This window comes from Hibiscus syriacus, unplaced genomic scaffold (assembly GCF_006381635.1).
Source record: "Hibiscus syriacus cultivar Baekdansim isolate YM2019G1 unplaced genomic scaffold, ASM638163v2 tig00109972_pilon, whole genome shotgun sequence".
Taxonomy (NCBI): Eukaryota; Viridiplantae; Streptophyta; class Magnoliopsida; order Malvales; family Malvaceae; genus Hibiscus; species Hibiscus syriacus.
In genome coordinates, this window is record NW_024062543.1 from 502688 (window position 1) to 520447 (window position 17760).

A 17760-nucleotide genomic window follows, 5' to 3' on the forward strand; every position below is an offset into this window, starting at 1 on the left:
AAAATGTAATACTTAGCACATACTTACACCAATGCAAGTATGTACATCTCTAAATATTTTAGTACATAACAAAAAACACATAATTATATCAGTGCAAGTATGTTTTTATATTTTAAAGAAATAAAAACTTAAAAATAATAAAAATATATATTAAATTAGTTGTACACAAATTTTATTAAATGTATAAAAATTATAAATAATAAAAAATTATATTAAATTATTTGTGTAAAAATATAATAAATTAAAAATACAATTATAAATTTAATTTATTAGTTATTAATTATTGATTAACCGTTTATCAAAAATCGTAACCGTAACCTTAACCGTTAATCATCATTTTTAACGGTTTGGTTAACCGAAACCGTTAAGTATTAATGATTTAATTACTTAACCATATCAGTTAACGATTACAATTAACGATTCCGAATTTTTGAACACCCTAATACTATCCCTGTATGATTAGTCCTTATAATCCTACATTCTTCAAAAATAAAAAATAGAAACATTATCAAAATAATATATAATGACTTTTAATAATATTAATTTCGATTAATTAATAATAGTTTAGTCACACTTTTTAAATATATAAAAATAAAAATTATATTTTATAGACAAAAATAATTTTTATGAGTTAATAACAATAAAAAATGACCATAATTAAGTAAATAGATTTGTAAGGCAAATATGAGTCATCAGACTCGGGTTAAAAAGAAAAGAAGAAAAAATACGGAAAAGCAACCCGATAAAGACGGTCCAAGCGGTGAAGAATTCACCATCCTGGAAGCTATTATATTCCTTTTTCTTTTTCCTAAAAAATATATATTATTTTAATCATAATATTTCTTTGCTAATGCACATTAGAAAAACATATATAAATATCTAAACAGCCTCCGCCTCGTTATTCCTTCTTCACTTCAGGGTTTCAGGATTCTCGGCCTTTTAACCTCTACCCCTCACAAATTCACCCTCAATTGATCATCGAAATCTGATTTCTTTAATCAAACTAAGATTAAGGCCTGGTTTCCTTGATCGTTTATTACAGGGTGTTCACTTTTATCCGAATTGTGATTTGCTTTAATCTCATTTCTAGGGTTTCGAATTTGGTTTTCTTTCGATGCAGGTAGCAATCGGATCAGGAATCGCTTGATCTTGTTGCGGTGACCTTCCGATTAACACAGGGGCGGTGGTCCCCTTTGTATGGAAACTCGGAACCGGAAGTGGGTGGAGGCCTCCTCAGCTGCCCCTTCATCTTCTCCCTCTGGACCAACCACTCGTTCTAACAAGCGCGCACGTCTTTCTTCCTCTTCTATCGCTGTAACTACCGCCACGACTCGCCCTCCCTCTTCCCGCGCTGCTGTTACTTTAATGGACTCCACCACCACTGAATCTTCTTCTGGTTCTCGCCGCGATCGCCGTTCCAGCAAAGCTAATCAGACCACAACAAGTGACAGTCCGAATCTCGCCTCCGATAGGGGCAAAGAGAAGGAGCATGATCCTAGTGTTCGTGACAGAGATAGAAATAGGGATAATAGAGACAATAACAATTCTAACGACCCTGACAGAAATTTAGGGTTGATTATGGATACCTCCGGAGGCGATGACGATGATAATGATAGCGAAGGAGGTGTAGGTATTTTGCACCAGAATCTGACGTCAGCAAGCAGCGCGTTACAAGGCTTGTTGAGAAAGCTTGGTGCCGGGCTTGATGATTTGCTTCCGTCATCGGGTATGGGTTCTGCGTCTTCATCTCATCAAAGCGGGAGGTTGAAGAAGATTCTCTCCGGGTTGCGTGCTGATGGGGAGGAGGGGAAACAAGTGGAGGCGTTGACGCAGCTGTGTGAGATGCTTTCGATTGGGACTGAGGAGTCCTTGAGCACATTTTCTGTGGATGCATTTGCTCCCGTGCTCGTTGGGTTGCTTAATCATGAGAATAACCCTGATATCATGCTTCTTGCGGCAAGGGCACTGACTCATTTATGTGATGTTTTGCCTTCCTCCTGTGCTGCTGTGGTGCACTATGGTGCAGTTTCTTGTTTTTGTGCTAGGTTGCTCACTATAGAATATATGGACTTGGCTGAACAGGTTGGTTTTTGTTTGGTTACTTTCAAAATTATTGATTATTAGATAATGAGGAATATTTTTTGTGATAAACATGAGCTTCCTTTAGTGAATGATATCTTGTATTTCATTGCAAACTAGAGTGTAGCAAGCTAATTGTACTAGAAATTAGGTTCAATTGGTATGAATGGAGATAAATTTGAGATGTTTAAGCATTTTGCTGAGGGCCTGTGTCATGTAAAATTGGCTTGTTTCTAATTAACCAAACCATTAAAATTATCTGCTTTCTGGTTTTCTAATAACAAAGAGTTTACTACATTGTTCATAGCTGTAAACTCGAATTAGAAAGTAGAATATTGTAGATTTGCTTTAGTCCACATTCTTATTTTTCTGGTTGAAATGCTGGAAACAGTCTCTCCAAGCTTTGAAGAAGATATCTCAAGAGCACCCAACCGCCTGTTTACAAGCTGGTGCTCTCATGGCTGTGCTTTCGTACTTGGATTTCTTCTCCACTGGGGTTCAGGTAATTAATTTGGAAAAGTTTTGACTGTTAATTTATAAAGAGAAATTCTGGCAAATTTGAATCTGTTTGATCTGTTTCTTATGTTTAATACCATGTTCCAGCGAGTGGCACTATCTACTGCTGCAAATATGTGCAAGAAACTCCCTTCAGATGCATCTGATTATGTCATGGAAGCTGTACCTTTATTAACAAATCTTTTGCAGTACCATGATTCGAAGGTGACTTGGACGTGCATATTTGACGATTCTTTTGTTGTAAATTATGTTTCCTTTTCATCTTGTACACATTTATTATGTATATAGGTTCTGGAGCATGCTTCTGTTTGTTTGACTCGCATTGCTGATGCCTTTGCATCTTCCCCGGATAAATTAGATGAGCTATGCAATCATGGCCTGGTTACTCAAGCTGCATCTCTCATTTCTGCAAGTACTTCTGGAGGTGGGCAGGCTTCTTTGAGCACGCCGACATTCACAGTGAGTTGTTTTCATTTGCTTATTCATATGCCAATGCATTTTATGAGCAACATCATGAAAGTTGGGGTTTTTGAATTTAGGGCTTAATTCGACTGCTTTCAACATGTGCAAGTGGGTCTCCTTTAGGAGCAAAAACTTTACTACTTCTTGGGATCAGTGGCATACTTAAAGATATACTATCAGGTTCTGGGGTTTCTAATAACTCATCAGTTCCACCAGCATTAAGCAGACCAGCAGAGCAGGTAACAAATTTAATTCAAGGTGATAACATGGTAGTTGTCATCGCTTTGTTGTTTACCGTGAACATGTGGTGTGTGACGTGTGCAATTTTATATTAAAACTTAATTAAAATATAGGTATATCACATAAATTTCATAACTCGTACCTTCTTGACAATTGTCCAAAACACTTTCTGATATATATCTTAGAAATCTCATGTAAAGCCAATACCCAAAACCATTCAATCAATAATATTGCATTAAAACCCTAATCTATCACAAGTAAAGCCACAATCATTTTTCTAGAGGTAAATCACTAAAGTTTTAAAAAAGAAGAAGATTTGTTACCAAATTAGGGAGAACTTGAGTACCTATCTTGTAACAATTCTAAATAGAGTTGAATAAGAGAAATTTAGGACAGATGTGATGAATGCTGAAAAAAATAAAAATATTGGGGATTTTAAAAATGTTTAGTGGGTGAAGAGAGACTAATTTATTTTTTTATAAATTAATTTTTTTATGAATTATCTTTTAAAATGTGGCGTCTAAATTGAATACTTATATAAAGTAATTTCCACTGTTTTGTGGTTTCAATTGGTGTAACCGTTAATACGCATGGTATCAAGTCATAGTTTTAGATCTGTTAATATGAGTCTTAATGTAGGTTCTTTATTTATTTATTTGTCGAAGTCAGGGGCATGGCCATCTAAAGCAGGCAGGGGCCTTGGTCCCCTGGCTAAACAGTGCATTGCAGTTTTAACCCCTCTTAAACATGAAATATTTTATTTAGTCCTTTTTAAACCTTAAATAAATGGAAAAAGATTGCATTTTGGCTCCTCCCAGAAATAAATGGTTCAATTTAAGTCACTTTTAACACAATCTTTTGCTTTGCCTCGGTAAACATAAGATTATTGGGTTTTCCTCTGGTATATAAGTTACTTGTTTTGAATATATTGCCTATTTCTTGGGTTTTATATTATTGCGAGGACTTAGTAAGTTTATAATAGCTTATGCATATTATGCCCATCCGTTTGATGGTCATGTAATTCTTATTTTACTGTGTAGATTTTTGAAATTGTCAATTTGGCAAATGAACTTCTTCCTCCGACACCACAAGGAACCATTTCCATCCCTGCCAGCTCTAGTATATTTGTCAAAGGATCTATTGTGATGAAGTCTCCTGCTAGCAGCTCTAAAAGCAAGTAAATACTGATGAAAATGCTCCTGAAATTTCAGCCCGAGAGAAATTATTGAGAGATGAGCCCGAACGTCTTCAGCAGTTTGGAGTGGATCTTCTTCCTGTTCTCATAGAGGTGAGTTTTCTTTGTTTGAGCCTTGTCTTGCTTATCTCTTGATTATTGGTACTTATCCCATGTCTTTACCATGATTTTCTCTTGTTTTCCTGGTATTTATGGTCTTATCTTTTTTCCCATTAGATCTATGGTTCCAGCGTCAGTAACCCTGTTCGCCACAAATGTCTCTCAGTTATTGGAAAACTAATGTACTTCAGCAGTGCAGAGATGATTCAGAATTTATTGAGTGTGACAAATATATCAAGGTGTCCACCTTAAGCAAAAGATAGCAATTTACATATTTGTGTATGTTTGGTTACGGGAACTTACTGTTTGCTTGATGTTGTAGCTTCTTGGCTGGTGTTTTAGCATGGAAAGATCCACATGTTTTGGTTCCTTCCCTCCAAATAGCTGAGATCCTCATGGAAAAACTTCCTGGAACCTTCTCCAAAATGTTCGTCAGAGAGGGTGTGGTTCATGCCGTGGATCAGCTCATCTTAATTGGTAATCAAACTGCCGCTCCTGCCCAATTATCTCCCCCTGAGAAGGATAATGATTCTGCATCTGGAACATCATCACGCTCGAGGCGCTACAGACGACGCAGTGGTAACTCTAAACCTGAAGGAGGTTCTCTGGAGGAGTCCAAGAATCAAGCATCTTTAAATATTGGTTCACCTCCTAGTACAGTTGAAATTCCTACAGCCAATTCCAATCTTCGTACTAAAGTTAGTGCATGTGCTAAAACATTTAAAGATAAGTATTTCCCCTCAGATCCTGGAGCTGTTGAAGTTGGTGTAACGGATGATCTTATACACTTAAAAAGTCTTTGCATGAAATTAAATGCTGGTGTTGACGATCAAAAGATTAATGCAAAAGGAAAATCCAAAGCTTTAGGGTCTCGTTTGGCTGACTTTTCTTCTGGCAAAGAGGAGTATTTGATTGATGTAATTTCTGAGATGCTAGCAGAACTGAGCAAGGGGGATGGGGTATCCACATTTGAGTTTATTGGTAGTGGTGTTGTTTGGCCTTGTTAAACTATTTTTCTTGTGGGTACTTCTCCCAGGAGAGGATTTCAGATGCAAACCTGCCTATGCTTCGACACCAAGCTCTTAAAAGATTAAAATCATTTATTGATGTTGCACTTCCTTCAATTGTTGATCAAGGAAGTATCGCTCCTATGACTGTCCTGGTTCGGAAGCTTCAAAATGCTTTATCATCTGTAGAGCGTTTCCCTGTAGTTCTCAGCCATTCATCGAGGTCTTATGGTGGGGGTGCACGCCTCTCTTCTGGATTAAGTGCATTATCTCAGCCTTATAAGTTGCGGCTCTGTCGAGCCCAAGGAGAGAAGTCTCTCCGTGATTATTCTTCGAATATTGTGTTGATTGACCCATTAGCAAGTTTAGCAGCTGTAGAAGAATTTCTTTGGCCACGTATTCAACGAAGTGACACTGCTCAAAAACCCTCTGCATCTGTAGGAAATTCGACTCTGGGAACACACCTAGTGAGGCTGGGGCTTCTTCACCATCTACCTCAACTCCTGCTTCAGCCACTCGTCGTCATTCTTCAATGTCAAGATCATCTGTTAATATAGGAGTTGTTACCAAAAAGGAAACATCACAGGAGAAAAGCACAAGTTCATCAAAGGACAAAGGTAAGGCTGTTTTGAAGCCTTCTCAAGAGGAGTCTAGAGGACCTCAAACAAGAAATGCTGCTGTTCGTAGAAGGGCTGCTCTCGATAACGATTCTCCAATTAGACCTGAAAATGGTGACTCCACTTCTGAGGTATGTGTTTTGATTATTATATATGGTAGCATGATGTGATTGAGTTATTTGTAATTTATAAGCTTACGTGACAAATTTAGTTTAAATTTATGATCCTTTGTTAAGAACCCTTTTATATGTCGTATTTCTCTCGTCTTATGTTTGTATGTAACTATGAACTCCACCCCCTGTTTGAAAATGGTGATGTGCTGCTTTTTTTGGTAGGATGAAGAATTGGATATGTCTCCTGTGGAGATTGACGATGCTTTGGTGATTGAAGATGATGGTATTTCTGATGATGATGATCATGAAGATGTAAGTCATATTGTGCCTCTTCAAATGGGAAGCTATTTTGTGTTTAATAAACTTCATTTGACCATTGGTTGATGGAACTATCATTCTTTTCCAGGTGCTCAGAGATGATTCTCTTCCTGTTTGCATGCCAGATAAAGTACATGATGTTAAATTGAGTGATTCAGCTGAAGATGGAACACCTGCGGCAGCAGCAGCAGCAGCAGTGATAACCAAACTAATGCTGCTTCTGGATCTAGCAGCAGAGCTGCCGCTGTTAGCGGTTCAGACTCTGCTGATTTTAGGAGTGGCTGTGGCTCAAGGGGTGCAATGTCGTTTGCTGCTGCTGCCATGGCTGGGTTTGGATCTGCTAATGGTAGAGGTATTAGGGGAGGTAGAGATCGACAAGGACGACCTCCATTTGGTAGTTCTCATGAGCCTCCAAAGTTAATTTTTACTGTTGGCAGTAAGCAGTTGAACAGGCAGTTGACCATCTATCAGGCCATTCAAAGACAGCTTTTGTTGGACGAGGATGATCATGAAAGGTATGGTGGTAGTGATTTCACATCTAGTGATGGAAGAGGGATGTGGAGTGGTATCTACACAATAACATATCAGAGGGCAGAGAGCCAATCTGACCGAACATCAGTAGGGGGTTCAGGTTCTTCTACAGCGCCTGAGTCTGCTAAATCTTGTTCTCACGATTCCAGTTCAGAACCCTCGACTCAGAGGATGTCACTGTTAGATAGCATCTTGCAAGGGAAACTTCCTTGTGATCTTGAAAGATCTAATCCTACTTTCTCTATCCTGACACTGTTGTATGTGTTGGAGGGGTTGAATCAGCTGGCATCTCGTCTGAGAGCTCAGATAGCTTCTGATAATTTTGCTGAAGGAAAAAATTTAAATCTGGATGAGTTGAGTACCCCCAGTTATAGAGTGCCTTATGAGGAATTTATTAACGGTAAGCTCACTCCAAAACTTGCTCGACAATTACAGGATGCCCTTGCTCTATGTAGTGGAAGCCTTCCTTCCTGGTGTTATCAGTTGACGAAGGCTTGCCCCTTTTTATTTCCTTTTGAGACACGAAGGCAGTATTTCTATTCAACTGCCTTTGGGTTGTCTCGTGCATTATATCGTCTGCAGCAGCAGCAGGGTGCTGATGGCCATGGATCAACTAATGAAAGAGAGGTGAGGGTTGGGAGATTACAGCGGCAGAAAGTTCGTGTCTCTCGAAACCGCATTTTGGACTCTGCTGCAAAAGTAATGGAGATGTATTCTAGCCAAAAAGCCGTGCTTGAAGTTGAATATTTTGGAGAAGTTGGCACTGGATTAGGTCCAACCTTGGAGTTCTATACACTATTAAGTCATGATTTGCAAAAGGTTTGTCTTGGAATGTGGAGGTCTAATTCTACATGGGATAAGTCAACAAAGGTAATTGATGGAGATGAAGAGAAAAATGAAAAAACTGCCGGTTCTGTTATTATTGGGGGAGATTTAATCCAAGCTCCTCTGGGGTTGTTCCCTCAACCTTGGCCACCAAATGCTGATGCTTGTGAAGGAAGCCAGTTTTCTAAAGTAATTGAATATTTCCGGCTACTTGGACGCTTGATGGCTAAAGCTCTTCAGGATGGAAGACTTCTAGACCTGCCTTTATCAACACCATTTTATAAACTTGTGCTTGGTCAAGTGAGCTGATTGCATTGTTTTAACTTGTAGAATAACTTGAATCTTATTTAAGCTTAGATTGTATATTTGTACGCTTATAACATTTCCACTATTGTGTCATTTATTACTTTTTATATAATATTGCAGGAGCTTGATTTGTATGATATTCTGTCTATTGACGCCGAGTTTGGGAAAATTTTGCAAGAACTGCATTTCCTTCTTTGTCGAAAGCAATACTTGGAATCAACTGGTGGTGAAAATAGTTCTGCAATTGCCGATATACGCTTACGTGGGGCCTCAATTGAAGATCTCTGTTTGGATTTTACACTTCCAGGCTTTCCAGATTACATACTGAAACCAGGGGATGAAACTGTATGTCTTTAACTTTTCTTTCTAGTCCTTTTTTTATTCCTTTTTCAGTAGACAATTCCAACATCCTGTTAAATGCATCAGGTGGATATCAATAACTTAGACGACTACATATCCTTGGTGGTTGATGCAACTGTCAAGGCTGGAATTATTCGGCAAATGGAAGCATTTCGGGCTGGATTTAATCAGGTACAGTTGCTTTATTTGTTCCGAGTTTTCTCAACTGATCTCAACTTGATTTTTTTTTTTGGATTTCCTTGTTAATTATCGGCATATGAGGAGGTGTTTCTGAGATTCATTGCAATGTTAATATATGCTTTGTATAACAAGCAGGTTTTTGATATTGCATCATTGCAAATATTTACCCCACAAGAGTTGGATTATTTGCTGTGTGGTCGCAGAGAGCTGTGGGAGGTAATTTGACACTTAATGTGATAAGATTGCTAATTTCTTTGGTTAGAACTGGTTTTCTGTTTTGATTTTGATGTAACTTAATGCTGCAGGCTGAGACACTTGCTGATCACATAAAATTCGATCATGGATATACTGCAAAGAGCCCTGCTATTCTTAATGTATGTTTGTTTCATGACACTTCTTTTAAGTATCTTGAAATCTATATTCTACTCATGAGAATGTTTGGTTTTGTGATTTTGCAGTTACTTGAAATTATGGAAGAATTTACAACAGAGCAGCAGCAGGCATTCTGCCAATTTGTTACCGGTGCACCTAGACTTCCACCAGGCGGTCTGGCAGTGCTGAATCCAAAGCTTACAATTGTTAGAAAGGTAACTGGCTTTACATTGGAACTTTAATATCAATGTTTATTCTCTTCTATATTGTTGTCGACATATAACACCACAACCGACTTTGAAAATTAAGATCAAAGTCCGGCTGAAAGAAGCGTTACATATTAATTTGTTTATGCCAATTATTTAAGTGCTCAAGGAAATGGCTTTCATTATTTTGAAGTTGCCCCTCAAGGGAGAGTACACATTAGAAAATGGATGCATAGGTATAATCTTCCAAATGTAAACTATATGAGAAACAAAATTAAGCATGCTGCACACTCGTTGCCACATTGACATCTCGAAGTTCGAGTAACAGATATTCACGAGTATTGTTGTCTTAACAGGAAATGTTTCATTCAGGTGTACATTAAGCTGGGTTCTTGTTTGCGGTTCTAATGTTGTATTTGTCTGAAATATGGTTGCAGCATTCCTCTTCTGCAGTTGCTGCTACTTCCAATGGAAGTGGAACCTCAGAAACAGCAGATGATGACTTGCCCAGCGTCATGACTTGCGCTAATTACTTGAAGCTTCCTCCATATTCAACCAAGGTATTATTAATGGTACCATTTTATCTATATATTCATTCGCAAATGATTTTCGTACCACATTATTTCCTCATCGACCACTGCTGCCGCCTTAACAGGAAGTCATGTACAAGAAATTGCTTTATGCAATCAATGAGGGGCAAGGATCTTTTGATTTGTCGTGATCCCCCGGTATTAGCAACAGAAGTGTAGTATATTTCCGAACAACCACAAAGTGGGTCTACTTTTCTCACCTGCTGCTGTCATTTTTGACGTTATGAAGTAGCGTATTAATTATCCTCAAACAATAATGGCTTATCTCTACACTGGTGTTCCGTACAATTAGTGGCATTGGCAAAGCTCGGTTTCTACATCAATGGTGGATGATAAATTTGCATCCTTAGCCATTCCTAATTCTGGGTAATTAACTGAGCATGATTTTCTGTGTTAAATGTATTTTTTCTTCAGGTGTTGCAATGAATAATTTTTTCCCCAGATGAATGGACAGGGAAATAAATGGAGAATCTGATGCACAGCAGCCGGCTTTGCTAAAACTTTTGTATATAAATAGGATGTTTATGTTTCTTTTTGTTGGTTTGACAATTTATTTACATATATATCATTGCATCGGCGTAAATGGTTTAAGGAAAGTAAATAAATGATTATAGTTATAGTTTTACAAAATTCAAATGACCCTTAAAACTCTCCATTTTCTCCTGTTTATTTATGCTTTTACGCAAAATTAGCGTTTTACCTTTAGTATATAATGTTTCAGTCTAAAATTATATTTTGTATAAGTGTTAATGACGTTAATGTATGATAATGAAAATATCTGGTATGCATATATGTATGAGATAAAAGTGTATGATATGTATAATGATCGATACAGATGAAACTAGAAAACATGTTAGTTTTATTAACTTGATTATATGAATATGTTTTGTTTGACAGGTTGATAATGTTATCGTGTAATGTTCAAGTTAAATGATGTGCCAAATATTTTTGCCGTGTAATCCTGTTTGTATATATAATATTATTGAAATATGATTTATATAATAAAGTGATTATATGTATATATTTGGTATGTTTATAAGTTTGAATGAATAAAATGATCACAGATATAAATTTTTTTGAAATTAAATACTTCAAGAATAATTAAATTTGGTTGTCTTATGTTTTAAATTATATGATTGCGATTATATGGCAAATTGATATTTTGTCTTTAAGGTATATAACGTATTAAAAAATAGAGAAAATAACTCTAGTGACTAAAAATGTCTTATAATATATGATTTTAATCAACTTTTTTTGGATTTGCCAAAATGACCAACTAAATCGCAATGCGATCGATAATTCGCAACGCGATCTCCGATATCGCAAATCAGTTTCCAGATTCGCAACACGAACTTCGACTATCGCATTGTGATTTACATATTTGCATTGCGATAGTCCAAGTTCGCGTTGCGATTTATTCCAAATTCATTACGACTGGTGGTATTGTATTTGTTTTTTAAGAATTTTCTCTAAAAAGATAGTATTCACGCGGACGTGTCGAAGACACGTATTACCACGACCACGGCCACGGACGAGACGAGACGGACGACGGCTGCAGCGGCGCGCGAGAGTCACCCTTGTTCTCTATCACTCAACAAGGAAGTGGGAAAGCCAAGCCTTAAATACCATTCCCAATAGTGTTTCCAATACTATGTGAGATTGAGCATTACCAACACTTGTTTCCAATACTATATGATTATTCAGGAAACAATTAACAATCATGCACCTTAAAACAACTGAATCAGCAACCAATTGCATTAGTATTATACGATTAAATATGTCATAATTAAAAGTCAATCTACAATCAATCGCGATTATTGTAATTTTAAGCAAAACATTCAAAAAAAATTGCATCACTCGCGAGAATAAAAAAAATTGTTATCGTGCAATTACAATAAATTGAAAATAAATTAGAATTGCATGAAAACTAAACGAACCACAAATACTTTTCATACAAATACTAAAGTCATTAACTATAATTCACAAATAATATCACTATTTAAGGCTCAATCCCACATAGTATTGGGAACAAGTGTTGGTAATGCTCAATCCCACATAGTATTGGAAACACTATTGGGAATGGTATTTAAGGCTTGACTTTCCCACTTCCTTGTTGAGTGATAGAGAACAAGGGGGACTCTCGCGTGCCGCCGCCGCCGCCGTCTGTCTCGTCTCGGGTCGGGGTCGGGGTCGTGGTCGTGGTCGTGGTCGTGGTCGTGGTAATACGTGTCTTCAACACGTCTGTGCGAATACTATCTTTTTAGAGAAAATTCTTAAGAAACAAATGCAATACCTCCAGTCTTTGCGATTTTGGACTATCGCAACGAATTTGGAATAAATCGCAACGCGAACTTGGACTATCGCAACGCGAACTTGGACTATCACAACGAATTTGGAATAAATCGCAACGCGAACTTCGACTATCGCAACGAACTTGGACTATTTTGCAACGCGAACTTGGACTATCGCAACGAATTTGGAATAAATCGCAACGCGAACTTCGACTATCGCAACGAATTTGGAAAATCGCATTGCGGTAGTCGATGTTCGCGTTGTGAATCTGGAAACTGATTTGCGATACCGGAGATCGCGTTGCGAATTATCGATCGCATTGCGATTTAGTTGGTCATTTTGGCAAATCCAAAAAAAGTTGGTTAAAATCGTATATTATAAGGCATTTTTGGTCACTGAGGTTATTTTTTCTAAAAAATATTACCAGTATTATATTTTTTGATTGAAAATATAATTCATAAGTATATATCATAGTAATGAGTGATGGTTGAAGATTTTTCTGTTCAAATTTTTAATACTACTAATACTTTAATTTTATTTTTAATATTTATTTTTTAACATTTTAATATTTTATTTAAAAAATAATAAACATAAAAACAACAATATTAAATTTAAGGGAAACAATGGTGGCGTTTGGTTCGTAATAATCCATTAGAATTAGGGGAAATTAAAATCCAATTCTACCACTTTCCCATGTTTGGTTCAAGTTTTCAAAGGGAATTGGAATCCCTAATGACTTCAACTTTCCATCAAATGAGGGAAAATGAATTCCATCATTTTTATGATAGAATTCAATTCCCTTGTTGGAGGGAATTGAAATTTGACCATACTACCCTCATCAATCTTTTGGTAACTTATTCATATATTGAATAAAAATATTTTTTTATTATTTCGGGTCGGGTCGGGTTTCTAATTCATATATTCGGGTCGGGTCGGGTGAAACTTTATTTTGGTCGGGTCGGGTCGAGTTCGGGTTTAGGGTGAAAAATACCCGACCCGAATATATATATAATTTTACCTTATATATTTAGGAATAATTACAATAATACCCCTCTCTATATAATTTTTTTCAATTAAGTCACTGTTTTTATTGAATAAAAATAATTTTTTTATTATTTCGGGTCGGGTCGGGTCAGGTTTCTAATTCATATATTCGGGTCGGGTCGGGCCGGGTGAAACTTTTTTTAAGTATCGATACTATCTTGAATATCAATACCAAAATTGCCTTTGATGCTTTGAAAATACCTCGGTATCAATACCCCTATGGGGAGTATCTGTACTCTACCCTTGGTATTGATACTCCGTGAGTATCGATACTAAAACTACTTTCGATGTTTCTTGTCAAGGCCCGAGTATTGATACCACCTGAGAAGTATTGATACTTTTTGATGAGGCATCGATACTCTCCTCAAAAACCTTTGGAATTTTGCCTTTACACGACCAACAGTATCGGTACTGTAAGAACATTACCGATATCCTATGCATATAAACCTTTGTTTTAGTCGCCTAAAGTCCTTCAATTCTCTCCTAAAGTGTCCCCAAGACCCCTAAATGGTGTTTAAAGATTATTTAGTACTTAAGGAATATGAAAGGTCATTACTTTACACATGAATAACAAAAAAAAATCCTATTTTCATGCTTAAACTCCCCAAGTGCACACAAATGGCACACACACGCATACATACATCAAAACTGCACATGCTGATCTACAAGAAGTAGAGAAATGTTAGAAATGTGTTACCTTACACCTAGTAGTCTTAAGAACACCCTCAATCTCACCTAAGAACCTCATTATCCTTGCCTTTCACTTTTGAGCTTTCCCCCACTTCTCTTATTAGTTAAAAACAAATGAATGGATTACTAACTTGCTTGAAGGCTTAATAAGAGTAGAAACATGAGTCTAGATGTAATACCCCAAACATCATATCAGTGACTAAAATGTAAGAATTTAAAATTTAGTGGTTTAATTAGAATAAATTGAAAAGTTTAATGACTGATTTTGGAAATTTGTGTTTAGGATTTATTAGCAAAGATGGACAAATGGAAGGGCAAGAGGTCTTTTAAGATGAAGTGAATTTAAAATTCATTTCAAATGATATTTTAAGCATGTAGGTTTTGAGAAAGGGGAAAAGAAATATCTGAAAGCATTTACCTTCTCTTCCTCGTAACTTCATTTCCAAGGTAAGTTATGATTTCAAGTTGGTTGTTTCTTTAAATTTTGGTTTGGTTTTGAAGCCTTGAGTAGTATATAAGCTTAAGGATAAATAAAACTAAGAGTTTGGTGATTTAATGATAAATTGTGAAATAGGGTTTCAAGGGATTTGATGATATGGATTAGTATTTGAATTTCTAATGATATATTTGACTTGTCAAAGATCTAATTAAGAAGTTAGAAGCATTAGAAAGGATTAAGAACATTTTTGAATATTTGGTGTAATTTTTAGATCTAAGTGTTCTATGGAGAAATTGGATGTTATAAGAGAATTTATGGAGGTAAGTTAGTTAGGATAAGTGATAATAAGTTTGAGAGTACGAATAGAGTTAAAAGCTTAAGATTTAGGTAAGTGTGGGAAAATTTTGAAGTGAAAAAGGTAAAATCTGGGTTCGGGTATTGGTACTAGAAGAACAATACTGATACTATAGGATTAAATTGAAAGAAATTGTATGAATCAGATGAACAATATCGATACTGATTAAAGTAGTATTGATACTGATGTGGGCATCGATACCAAAGGTAAGGTATTGATACTGTAAGTAGAGATGAAATTACAGAATGCCAAAATGGTATCGATACTGATGTGGGTATCGATACCATATAAGAGAAGTATCAGTACTGTAGGAGGGTACTTATACTATTTAGCCTGAAATGTTGAATTAGGTGTTTCATTTCGTTTATGTAAGTGCAAATTGGTTATTCGTTAATGGAAAGTTGGTATTGATCTTAGATATATTGATGTGTAGATTTGGAACAAAATCGTACTGATTGAAGCAATATAGCAAGAGACTGAACAAAAGTGAAAAGGATTTTGTTTAAGGCTTATGTGAGGAAAAGGTGAGTGCAAGTTATTTATTTTATAATAGATATGAGGAAAACTTACGATAAGCCAACCTCGAAGTTTTCGATCGAAAACATTTTAATTATTTTATGAAATATTTATATGTTTTACATAAATTGTATTTATGAATGCATTGGCATGATGTTTACTAGTATGTGAAAATTATATATGTGAATATGTTTTATATGGAAATGTGTTAAGTGAAAATGTTCTACGTGAAAGTACCTTATGTGAATGCGCTCTATTTGGAATAAAACACATTGTGAATAATGAATTGAAAAATAATTATATGGTTAAAGCCTAAGGTATATGTATGAGAATTAAAGGTATAGTTGGCATGCCAAGAGTCGATGGTTCTACGCGGTCCTTGGGGACAAATCTATGTGGTCCTTTGGGAAAATTCTACGTGGTTCTTGGAGACAAATTCTACATGGCACTTCGGTGCAATTTATATGAGTAGTGGTGACTGCATTTTTGCACAACCTCAATGCACTCAAATACCTAGAGTTTTAGTAATATGCATTGGGCCATTAAACAAAGTGATATTAACTGAACAATGTATAAAAGTATATATTTTTTTCATGAAAGGTAAATTGGGTTCAATATGAAATGTTTTCTATGAGAAGAATAAGCAAATATTTTACAATGTTTTGTTATACTCGTATTTGCCTCACTAAGTTAATGACTTAGCGTGTGATTGCTTCACATATAGGTTCAAAGAGATCATAAGACTAAATCTAGGAAATGACAGCATACAGTTGTTGAAGATCATATCAGAACAATTTAAACTGTAGGTTTCTTGTTATTTTGTAAATTGTTGGCATGTATTACCAAGTTTTAAATTGTAATGCTCTGATCCATTTTGTAATTATACAAATTTACATTTATGTAAATTATGAAATGTTTATTTTTATTATAAATTTTCCATAGAAATTTTGTTATAAGGGTTTCACCACTTAAATATAAGTAAGACTTTTGATACTTTTTTACTCACTTTTAAAGAGTAAAAGTTTTGAAAAGGTAATGTGACACCTCAGATTTGTATCCGGGTTAGATATGGGTTGGAAGTGTTACATTTATTGGTATCAGAGCTATGGTTTAACCGATTTTAAGTTTAAAATAAAGCAGTTTTTGTTTTAAAAAGAGTACATGTCAACTAAAAGTTAAAAATCTCTAATATGATAAGGTAATTAGTATGTTGTCCTTATAGATAGAATATTGATTTTATCTTAATAGATGTCGGACGACGAGGGCTCCCGAAGTGAAGCGGGAGATGGACATGAGGGAAGTAGTAATTCACCTGCCTCATTAGGCATGGTGAAGAGCATGCGCATCAGGGAGTGCCTATGCAAGATCAAGGGATCTTTTTTCGGACATTGGACGCGATTCTAACGCGTTTCCAACCATCTACTCCCTCAACTCCTAGGATGAATGTGGATAAAGAGCTAAGAAGTTTTGAAACACCTGAATTTAAGGGAGAAGCTGAGAAATATCCTGTTTCTACGACTTATGGTTAAACGATGTGAAGATAATGCTAGATGGTCTTCATTGTTCCGAAATGGAGATACTAGATAGAGTAATCTCATTGTTACGAGGACAAGCACAGATATGGTGGACTAACGTGACGATGAGAGCTACTAGAGACCAAGTGACATGGTCGTTCTTTATTGAAGAGTTCAAGAAAAAATATATCGATGATCAGTTCATCCGCCAAATGTAGCAAGAATTCACGACTTTGAAGCAAGGGAATCGCATTGTGTATGAGTATGAGTGTGAATTTAATAAGTTGATCAGATTTGTAGTAGAATTGGTTCATATGAAAAAATTACTCATGTAACTGGTTCGTAGAGGGTTTGCACCCCAGATTGAAAGAACTATAATTAGCACTGAACCTTTCTACATTTCAAGAGGTGGTGAATTGAGCTAAAGCCATAGAGCGAGATCAGAATGAAAAATATGGGGAGCAGAAGATCCAGTGGTACAAGAGAGCTGGTGCCTCGTTAAGTGCATCACAATCAAAGAAAAGTCGAGGTTTGAGTTTTAGACCTCAGTCTAGATCAGAGTCAGTTGCATCCTTAGGTAGAGGATCCAATCCTATAAGAGCTAAGTAGACTCAATCAGTTGAATTAGGAGCGGGAAAGTCCACTCAATGTCAGAGTCGTGGAAAACATCATAGTGACATATGTTGAATGGTCTCCGGAGCATGTTTTAGATGTGCGGAGACATGACATTTTATCCGGGATTGCCCATTGATGACTGGAGAGCCTGCACAGTTTGAGAGATCTGCTACTGTACCTTAGAGATGTAGAGGATGAGGCCGAGGAAGGAATCAGTTTGAGTCAACCACTCAACCTGAAATGCACTCGACTGCTCGGGTCTATAATCTTAAGACATGA

The 17760-nt window shown here is 36.3% G+C and overlaps 1 pseudogene; it reads left to right on the forward strand.

The window, feature by feature from the left end:
• The first annotated feature begins 984 nt into the window (after positions 1–984).
• On the forward strand, positions 985–10450 carry LOC120211390 (annotated as a pseudogene).
• The last annotated feature ends 7310 nt before the right edge of the window (positions 10451–17760 follow it).